The sequence below is a fragment of the Lolium rigidum genome, chromosome 4 (genome assembly GCF_022539505.1).
Source record: "Lolium rigidum isolate FL_2022 chromosome 4, APGP_CSIRO_Lrig_0.1, whole genome shotgun sequence".
Taxonomy (NCBI): Eukaryota; Viridiplantae; Streptophyta; class Magnoliopsida; order Poales; family Poaceae; genus Lolium; species Lolium rigidum.
The window spans coordinates 189826898-189838448 of NC_061511.1; positions in this window are offsets into that span (position 1 = coordinate 189826898).

The window sequence follows — 11551 nt, forward strand, 5'->3', positions numbered from 1 at the left end:
AATAAATAGGCGGAAGGGCGAGGTCGGTGGGTGCCCGAGGGGCCCACACCACCCGTAGGCGCGGCCAGGGGTGGCCCGCGCCTAGGGCAGGTGTGGCTGCCTCCTGGCACATCTTCGTCTCTCCTCCGGACTCCGTCTTCGTTACAGTAAAATAAGAAATTCGACTTTTGTTTCGTCAAATTCCAAGAATATTTCCTGCACAACTTTTCTGAAATACAAAACAACAGAAAATAGGGAACTGGCAATGTGGCATCTTGTCAATAGGTTAGTTCTGGAAAATGCATAAAAGTGCAACGAAGTGTAAACAAAACAGATAGAAATTGGTGTAAAACAAGCATGGAGAATCAAAAATTGTAGATACGTTTGCAACGTACCAAGTATTGTCACGGTGGAGGTTCCGTCGACCTCTGAGGGTAACCTCATATTTGTCCTACAGACTGGATAGTAGTGGCGAGTGGCATCGTCGTAATGTTTTCGAACCTCATATCTTCCAGAGAGATCTTAGAGGCATGTCGGTGTTTGGCCACCACCTAGGCTCGACATGAAGGGTCTTTTTCTCCAGGGGAAGGAAAATAATTTTATGGAACCTAGTCCACAAATTATCTGCCTAGACCAACTTCAACAGTTGACATGTGTTCAGGAGAGAGAAAAAACTTGCTGGATTGGGTTGTCTGTTTTTGGATCTAAACTGTTATGCATGCCATTGTGAGTTGTTGAAGAGGTCCAGACAGGTGAATTTGTTGACCATGTCCCATAAAATTGTTTTCTCCACATGAAATCCATATTTGGGTCTCCCTGGTGAGAAGATGGTGGCTTCTGGTGCCGCTTTCCTAGATCATGGAGGCATCATTTTTGGGGTAGGTGTTGGCTAGAGCCTGGAGGGGTCTAGAGGTGGCGAAGCGTGGCATCTACCGTGTCGATGACGAGGGGTCTTGGCGGCGTGACATAATGAGGTCTCTGGGGGAGGACGAGTGCTAATGTACGCTCGCAGGATGGTGGCCGTGTCTAGTGCCATGGCGACGTCGATGACAGACCTGACGAGGGTCTTTGCTTTGATCTGCGGAAAGATGGCAGAGTGACTTCCAGAATGTTCACATGAGGTGCTTTCTCAAGTTTTAGCCTATGAGCCAACGATGGCTGCGGCCGAGGACTAGGGCCCGTTTGTCCCTTTCATTGTGCTATTTAGTGGTGTGTTATCTTGTTTAACGGGTTTGGTTTTTATGTTCGTTGTAAGGCTTTTGCCTTTTTATTAAATAAATAAATGAAGATGGATGCATCATTTTAATTTGCAAAGAGGCCGAGTACTTCCCTTTCGAAGAAAACATAATTCTCGCCAGTCGCAAGCATGCAGGTCGGAGAGGTGTGATATACTCCCTCCGTCCCACAATGAATGTCGGATGTTTATCGAAATTTAAATGTATCTAGTAGTACTTTCTTCTAATATTTTTCGTGGGACGGAGTAGCTTTCAAACGCTGGGAGAGCGAGAGGTTTGGATGGGTTAATTTGTTAGCCGTGTGATTAAGTCGTGAGCTGCTCCGTGAACACGTACAAAGCAACTTGATCTGGTTTTGTCTGTTGATGCGCACGTACGTGGCATACGCCTAGCAGTATGTACTTGTCGCTGATCGTGTGTGCGTGCGTGCTGCTTGTCTGTATCCGTGAATGCGGTGATCAGAGCTCAGTCGGAGGTGGAGATCGAATCCAAATCCACTGCCGACCCGCTGGCGTGGCCATACGAGGAGAAAGAAGGGAACGCGTGAGTGACCAGAGCTCCGGCTAGCTCTCCCCTCTGCCAGTCTGCCTAGACCGCTACCATCAAATTAAAGACCACGTGTACGTGTACCCCGACAGGACACGATCGAGGACATGTCGTACACCGCATATATGGCTAGGGTCCACGTCTAACGTGTTGGCCGCCCGGCTTTGCTGGCAAATACCGTTAGTTGGCCGCAAATCCCAACTGATTAGTTGGCCGCACTTGCTTCAGAGGAGTACAGTGTCGTACGTACGTGAGAACAAAATGTTGTACCCGACCCGCGAATCTATTATATACTAAAAGCAAGATAAGGATGTTTAATAGAGATACCACGTTAATCCACATCATCCTAATTATTTTGATGGTTAGATCTAAAATTTACGGCTGAGATTAAAAAATAAAGATATTACGTAATATCAGTCGCGTACAAAATAAGTCTAGGCTGGCACGTTACAAGACAATTAGAAAATACCAAAAGAAAAGCATGTTGATAGCTGGGCAAAGACGTGTGTTGTTGAACCTGTTTGACACGCCCAGGAAATAACGTGACAATCGTGGACTCTTATAATTAAGAAATCAGCACTCACCACGTACGGTTTTTTTGTTACCAAAATACCTACATCCTAGCTAGGATCGTGCAAATAGGTGTTTCAAAATCGGGTATTCTATCCCTTGCTAAAACGTGATGGGGTTGAAACGTGGTGGGGCACCACATAAATTGGATATGTCATGTTTTTTTAGAAAGCTAAAAAACAAGATGAACCGATAAATATGACCAAATTAAATAAAGGTACTTTTAGCTCTTTTAAAATTCCATGTTTGATCAAATATCGGTGTTAGTGTACGAACAAATTGAAATTGTAGATTACTTTCTTTTAGCGAGACCGCGGACTATATGTGAGAGTGGAATACCGATTGGTACCATCAGACTTTTTCTAAACGATGGCGCAGTGAGTATTTTAATATCCTGATGCTACAATCAGCTTTTGTTTTAATCTCCGATTAAATAGAAGTACATGTCAGAATAAACTTTTAGACAATTATTAATATTCTTTAAATCTTTGCCACAAATAGCATTTTTAAATATTCTTAATTACCTAGACCAATAGGGTTTCTCGAAAAATTCCCTTATGTCGCTAGACTCTAAGTTTTGTTTTTGGAAAATACAAAATTATATCCCCTTTTAACAGAGTGCAAATTGATATATAGGAGATTTTAGAGTAGCTAAACTACAAGGTAAATGAAGTCATCACATTAGTCGATGAGAACATCCCATGTGCTGAAAAAAATCTTAATGATACATGGGGCTAACCCAACACATATTTTCACGAGCAGGGAGAATGTCCCTCCACCATAAGAATATCCTGATTTGAGCACCAATTAACTGTGGGTAGAACACCGTACTAACCATCCAATCGCATGTTGTCTTTCAAGATAACTATATTTCATATTTGAGTACACAACATAAATGGAGATACACATGTAGAAAAATTAGTATCTAAACATCGTAGAAATACTAATGTATTTAGAGAACCTTAAATACGCATAATCTTAATTCTTACGAATTGTTGTAGAGGACATATTTAGATGCATGTCTTTATGTGATGTAACAAAATCAACATAAGAGCATATGTCATTCCAATTGCAAGGTAAAATTGATGGATTAATGGTTAATAGTATTGAACTATTTTGTCCAAGACATGTAGTCATGTTGGATGTCACATAATTCATGTGACCAAGTGTGCAAGACAAGCGGATTGAAAATCGAAACATACTTAATTATAAATAGTATGATGTAATAATAGATGTTGTCCTAGAGAACTTAGATACACACTTACCTAACTTTGACTACTTATACATAAAATATTTAAAAAAATACACACAAAAGGTAATAATTTTAGGCAACTTAGTGATATACCAGATAGTCACCTAATTTCTAACAGGAAGATGATGTCGATGTTATAAAACATGGAGTAAGAAAATAAGAGGAAGGAATACCGTAACACGATAATTCTCTCTATTTAATGTGCCCTAAATATTTAAACAGGTACACAATAATCCATTCATTCCATCCTTTTACCAAAGTTAATATGATCGAGTATTCATCTAACATCATATAAAAACTATAGTTCTATCTACAAATTAAATATAAATGTAAACAAAATACACATGTATTTAATTTATTGAATACTTTCAACCCACAAAAGGTAATGCCCTCGCATTTGCGAGGGCCACCTTGCTAGTTTTTTTAATAAAGGAAATATATTAATATCAAGAAGATACCAATTATACCCAGCCTCTGCAACAACGTATCACCCTAATGGCACTACGGATGCACACAGCCAAAAAACAAGAAAAGAAAACTAAGAAACAAAAATTCCGCTACAGTATCTCGGGCCTAACAACAACAATACATCCACCGCCAAGACAACACCTGAATTACAGACTCTCCAAAAACGACGCCTCCAAGAAGGGAACAATGCTCAAACACCGTCGTCGTCCGATCAAAGATCTTAGGTTTTCACCCTGAAGATAGTCCCCGCTCTCAAAACAATGCCTCCACCAAGGTCATTGCCAGGCACAACCAATTAAGGCAAGACCTTGGGTTTTCACCCTGAAAGGTAGGACTCTGCACTTCACCTGTGTTGTCGTCCCCCACTTTCATACCGCTGCTGTGAAGCCCGGAACACCAAGCAAGTCCCTCAACAGCGGAGAGACTTGAACCTCCCTTAGCCAGTCCTCCCCTCCGGCCTTCATGAAATTCTCTTCATCCGACTTTCATCATGGATCCATAGTCACTTGATGTCAACACAGAAAAAAAGCTTCGCGCAGCTCCCTCCAGAACCAATCGGTCGGAATAAAAACATGGGTGCGCACGACCGAATACCTCCGATCCAAGCAAACTCCGGGCAAAAGCATCGTTACATTCGCCGGCGGAGCCTTCCGGAACTCAACACTCCGACCAGATCACGAGTCCAGGCCTCCGTTAGGTCCTCCTCTTCACGCAAGAGAGGCCCTAGGACCGCCGCCTTTATTCAGGTCGGACCCCCACGTCGGCGACCATCCTGGGCTAGCCACTCCAACCCTCCACCGGCGACACCATCGCCGGCTTCCAAGCTCCTCCATCTCGCCGCCGGAACGCGGTAATAGATCAAAAGATCCACCACCACCAACCGCAGGCCGATCCTCTCCGGCGAAGAAGAGGGTCACCTCCACCGTCGAACCCAAGGCTGCTGCCCCGGGCGTCCTCGTACCGCGGGAGAAGCCCAAGATCATCGCCCCTCACCAGCGAGAGGCGGAGGGAAAGGCGTTGTCCGCCTCCACCAGCCACCACCGCCGGCATGCCGCCGATGGGAGCCGGGGAGGCCGCAGCCCGCAGCTGGATTGTCCCCGGGAGGACCGCTGCCGCCCCTCCATCCTCGTCCGACCGCCGCCGCCCCGGGAGGCGGAAGGGCCGCCGCCGCGTGAGAGACTCCTTGGCCGCCGTTCCCGACGCGTCACGAGGGAAGGCCCCCGCCGCCGCCATGCCCCGAGATCTTTGCCCCGGCGGCGGTGGTGGCGGCAGGAGGGTTGGGAGGTGGGGTGCGGGAGGCTAGGGTTGTATGCTGCTTGTTCCACATCATATCTAGTGAACTGTCAAATGACAAAAGCGTTTCATATTTCATTGTTTTCTTATCGAGGTTATAATCATAATGATATACGGAGTACTTCCTTCCTTTTGATTTACTTCGTCGTCTTCTATGTCTAGTCAAAGTTAAACTTTTTTGTAATGTTTACTCTAATATTTAGAAAAAATATAGACATCTGCAATACAAAATCTACCATTAAAATCGCCATAAATTATGATTTGATATTATATGTCCTTTGTATCATGAATGTTGATATTTATTTCTATATTCTTAGCCAAACTTTTATTTTTTTTTCTGAAAAGATACAAAATCTACCATTAAAATCGCCATAAATTATGATTTGATATTATATGTCCTTTGTATCATGAATGTTGATATTTATTTCTATATTCTTAGCCAAACTTTTATTTTTTTTCTGAAAAGTCCAACGATCTATTAATAATTATTGATAGTAGTAACACATAGCCCAAAATTAATAAAAACTACAAACATGTTCTTGAATCACTTAGCGAAGAATACAAGCACTAGAGCAAGCTGAAAGCACGCTCCATCCTTCCCACTTCCTCATCGGAGCCAAACAAGTCTTGTGGTACTGACATATAGTCGTGCTAAGGTCACAAAAGACTAGCTCACAAAATCACCAACCATCGCTAACGATAAAAACCATAGATCAAAACCGCATCTACTGACATAAATACCGATTGGATTCTAGAAGATCAAAGACCGGATCCCAAAAAAATCCACCGGGAAGACAATTCCACTAGAAGAACGAAAACCTCCCGATGGCGAGAGCCGTGGTATGCCGCACATCCAAGGCCACAAAGCCATTTGTTTGTGAATAGTACTTTGGCATTAAAAGAAACAACAAACAATACAAAGCACCCCAAGAAAAACAAAAATTACAACGAAATTATTGAGAAGCCCTTCATCTTCAACTAAACCGAGAACACAAAGTAAATAAAGTTCCTTTTTAAACTCGTGATTGACAAGGAAAAAAGATGGATGATGGCAACTTGAACGGGCATGAGTAGCGTTGTCTACGCCCCATAATCCGTTTGTTCGTTCACTCGCTCGCTCGCCCCCCCCCCCCCCGCGGGAGATAGGCGAAACGTAGCGCGCGCCCCTAGCCCTCCTCCTTCTTCTCTCCATGGTCGCCGCTGACGGCGACGGGGCTGACTTTACCCACGGCGCGGAGGGCGCGTGGCTCCTTGGCGGTGGCGGTCCGACATAGCGGCGTGAGACCCGTGCATCGGGTGGGAGGAGGTGCGGCGACACATACGTTGGCGGTGATGTGGTGCAGGCGGGCGGCACGACTGCTCGGTCCAGATCTGGGTTTGAAGGTGCAACTTGGTATGCGGCGTTCTGGTGTGCTAGGAGTGTGGGGTGGTACTTTTTCGGAGAGAGCAGCGGTTGCGGGTCGTCCTTGTTTTCGTTAATCTGCCGGTGCCGACATTAATTTCTTTTTCTTTTCATTGTCTTTTCGTTTGGTCTTTGTTGTGCTGTGGTTCAGCTTCTTTGCTGTATCGGGTGGTTGTTACATTAATATAGCCGGGCGGAAGTATACTTCAAGAAGCTAAACGGGCATTAGGTAAAAGCTGTTTGGCAAACCTTTGCAGGATATCAGAGCGGCATCATCGCTGCACTCGGAAGAGACACGCATTGTGGATCTTTAATGCGTGCACTGCAGAATATTTAGTGCAGACAACGAGTGTCGCTCGTCAGGGTCAGGTTATCAGTTTGGGAGCTTCCACGACAGGCTCAAGGATCAACTCATCCAACTGCGTCCCTTGGATCTGTCTGCCCGACAACTACATGAAAATTTAATAATGAATGAGTTTCAGAGCCCTTTTTCGTTGGAGAGAGTTTAAAGGGATAAACCCGGAAATCATGTGGACAGAGGATCAGTTCATTGCGTAGAGCATCTGGGCCATTTGTGAATGGAGAGGAGGAGCCGCCGGCAGCCCAATTAATTTAGACTACTCATAGTGAAGATAATATAAGTAGTTACATCACACATCTCAACATATTTTAGTGATATGACATGATAATAAATGAAAAAAGAAGTGGTGATTAGCTATGTAACAGCCCTTTACAATAGGAGTCTCTTAGCGCAGCATACCTTAGGCAATTTGCTTATGTGAACCGAGGAAAGAGATTGATACTATATCTTAGTTTTTTTTTTGCGAATAGGACACTGGCATTAAAAGAAACACCGAACAGTACAAAGCAGCTTAAGAAAAACGAAAATTACAACGAGATCCTTGAGAAGCCCTTCATCTTCAACCTCTAGACCGTGTCGACGGCGCGCCGCCGCTGTCGCTCCTCCCTGAGCCAGCCTGACGTTGTTGATTGCGGACGGGAAGTCGCCGAACGGATCGAAAAGACCACATCCGTCCCGGAGATGAAGAAGTAGGATGAACTGCCGATGAAGCTCCTTGACGATCCAAAGATCCCCGCATCCAGACAAAATCCTCGAAGACCACAACATACCCACAAGCTTCTCGACGTCGCCGTCGAGATGGGGTTGAAGCCGGGGAAATATTATTGCACGAGGCGCCGCCACCACCACCTGAGCACCGCCCCTACAAACAAAAGCCCTAAAGACGGGAAACGAAGCTCCCAAAACTGGGAAACGGAGCCCTCCCGCCGACGAGGGCCGCGATCTGCCCCACCTCCATGGCCCGAAGGCCACAGAGGCGGCCAGATCGGAGGCGGCTGATACGTCTCCAACGTATCGATAATTTCTTGTGTTCCATGCCACATTATTGATGTTATCTACATGTTTTATGCACACTTTATGTCATATTCGTGCATTTTCTGGAACTAACCTATTAACAAGATGCCGAAGTGCCAATTGCTGTTTTCTCGCTGTTTTTGGTTTCAGAAATCCTAGTAAAGAAATATTCTCGGAATTGGACGAAATAAAAGCCCGGAGGCCTATTTTCTCACGAAGCTTCCGGAAGTCCGAAGGAGAGACGAAGAGGGGCCACGGGGTGGCCAAACCCTAGGGCGGCGCGGCCCCACCCCGGCCGCGCCGGCCCGTGGTTTGGGCCCCCTGTGCCGCCTCTTGACCTGCCCTTCCGCCTACAAATAGCCTCCGTGACGAAACCCCCGGTCACCGAGAGCCACGATACGGAAAACATTACCGAGACGCCGTCGCCGCCGATCCCATCTCGGGGGATCCCGGAGATCGCCTCCGGCACCCTGCCGGAGAGGGGAATCATCTCCCGGAGGACTCTACACCGCCATGGTCGCCTCCGGAGTGATGAGTGAGTAGTCTACCCCTGGACTATGGGTCCATAGCAGTAGCTAGATGGTTGTCTTCTCCCCATTGTGCTATCATTGTCGGATCTTGTGAGCTGCCTATCATGATCAAGATCATCTATATGTAATTCTATATGTTGCGTTTGTTGGGATCCGATGAATAGAGAATACTTGTTATGTTGATTATCAAAGTTATGCTTATGTGTTGTTTATGATCTTGCATGCTCTCCGTTATTAGTAGATGCTCTGGCCAAGTAGATGCTTTTAACTCCAAGAGGGAGTACTTATGCTCGATAGTGGGTTCATGCCTGCATTGACACTCGGGGAGTGACGAAACCCCTAAGGTTGTGTTGTGCTTGTTGCCACTAGGGATAAAACATTGATGCTATGTCTAAGGATGTAGTTGTTGATTACATTACGCACCATACTTAATGCAATTGTCCGTTGTTTTGCAACTTAATACTGGAGGGGGTTCGGATGATAACTCTGAAGGTGGACTTTTAGGCATAGATGCAGTTGGATGGCGGTCTATGTACTTTGTCGTAATGCCCAATTAAATCTCACTATACTCATCATGATATGTATGTGCATTGTCATGCTCTCTTTATTTGTCAATTGCCCAGCTGTAATTTGTTCACCCAACATGCTGTTCGTCTTATGGGAGAGACACCTCTAGTGAACTGTGGACCCCGGTCCAATTCTCTTTACTGAAATACAATCTACTGCAATACTTGTTTTTACTGTTTTCTCTGCAAACAATCATCTTCCACACAATACGGTTAATCCTTTGTTACGAGCAAGCCGGTGAGATTGACAACCTCACCTGTTTCGTTGGGGCAAAGTAGCTTGGTTGTGTTGTGCGGGTTCCACGTTGGCGCCGGAATCTCCGGTGTTGCGCCGCACTACATCCCGCCGCCATCAACCTTCAACGTGCTTCTTGGCTCCTCCTGGTTCGATAAACCTTGGTTTCTTTCTCGAGGGAAAACTTGCTGCTGTGCGCATCATACCTTCCTCTTGGGGTTGCCCAACGAACGTGTGAAATACACGCCATCAAGCTCTTTTTACGGCGCCGTTGCCGGGGAGATCAAGACACGCTGCAAGGGGAGTCTCCACTTCTCAATCTCTTTACTTTGTTTTTGTCTTGCTTTATTTTATTTACTACTTTGTTTGCTGCACTAAATCAAAATACAAAAAAATTAGTTGCTAGTTTTACTTTATTTGCTATCTTGTTTGCTATATCGAAAACACAAAAAAATTAGTTTACTTGCATTTACTTTATCTAGTTTGCTATTGCTAAAATGGCCAACGCTGAAAATACTAAGTTGTGTGACTTCACAACCACAAATAATAATGATTTCTTATGCACACCTATTGCTCCACCTGCTACTACAGCAGAATTCTTTGAAATTAAACCTGCTTTATCGAATCTTGTCATGAACAATCAATTTTCTGGAATTAGTTCCGATGATGCTTGCTGCCCATCTCAATAATTTTGTTGAACTATGTGAAATGCAAAAATATAAAGATGTAGATGGTGATATTATTAAACTAAAATTGTTCCCTTTCTCATTAAGAGGAAGAGCTAAAGATTGGTTGCTATCTACTGCCTAAGAATAGTATTGATTCATGGACTAAATGCAAGGATGCTTTTATTGGTAGATATTATCCCCTGCTAAAATTATATCTTTGAGGAGTAGCATAATGAATTTTAAACAATTAGATACTGAACATGTTGCTCAAGCTTGGGAAAGAATGAAATCTCTCGGTTAAAAATTGCCCAACCCATGGATCGACTACTTGGATGATCATCCAAACCTTCTATGCAGGACTAAATTTTTCTTCGCGGAATTTATTGGATTCAGCTGCTGGAGGTACCTTTATGTCCATTACTCTTGGTGAAGCAACAAAGCTTCTTGATAATATGATGATCAACTACTCCGAATGGCACACGGAAAGAGCTCCACAAGGTAAGAAGGTAAATTCCGTTGAGGAATCCTCTTCCTTGAGTGATAAGGTTGATGCTATTATGTCTATGCTTGTGAATGATAGGACTAATGTTGATCCTAATAATGTTCCGTTAGCTTCATTGGTTGCACAAGAAGAACATGTTGATGTAAACTTCATTAAAAATAATAATTTCAACAACAATGCTTACCGGAACAATTCTAGTAATAACTATAGGCCATATCCTTATAATAATGGCAACGGCTATGGTAATTCTTATGGGAATTCTTACAACAATAATAGGAATTCACCCCCTGGACTTGAAGCCATGCTTAAAGAATTTATTAGTACACAAACTGCCTTTAACAAATCTGTTGAGGAAAAGCTCAATAAAATTGATATTCTTGTTTCTAGAGTTGATAGTCTTGCCTCTGACGTTGATCTTTTGAAATCGAAAGTTATGCCCAATAGGGACATTGAAAATAAAATTGTTACTACAGCAAATGCCATTCAAGTTAGAATTAATGAGAATATAAGATTAATGGCTGAACTGCGTGCTAGGTGGGATAGAGAAGAAAATGAAAAACTAGCTAAAGAGAAGAATATAGCTAAAGTTTGGACTATTACCACCACTAGTAATGATAATGCTACACATATTGCTGCACCTCCTACTCATACTAATAAAAGAATTGGTGTTAGCAATGTTTCCACTTCTAATGCAAAGCGCGAAAAACTGCTCGAAACCGCTAAAGCTGCTGAAACTGCTCAGTGATAAAGCTGCTGAAATTTTTTCCAACATTGGGGATGATGATCCCATTGCTTTAGATTATAATGGTTTGAATTTTGATGATTGCCACATCTCTGAAGTCATAAAGTTCTTGCAAAAACTTGCTAAAAGTCCTAATGCTAGTGCTATAAATTTGGCTTTCACGCATCATATTACAAATGCTCTCATAA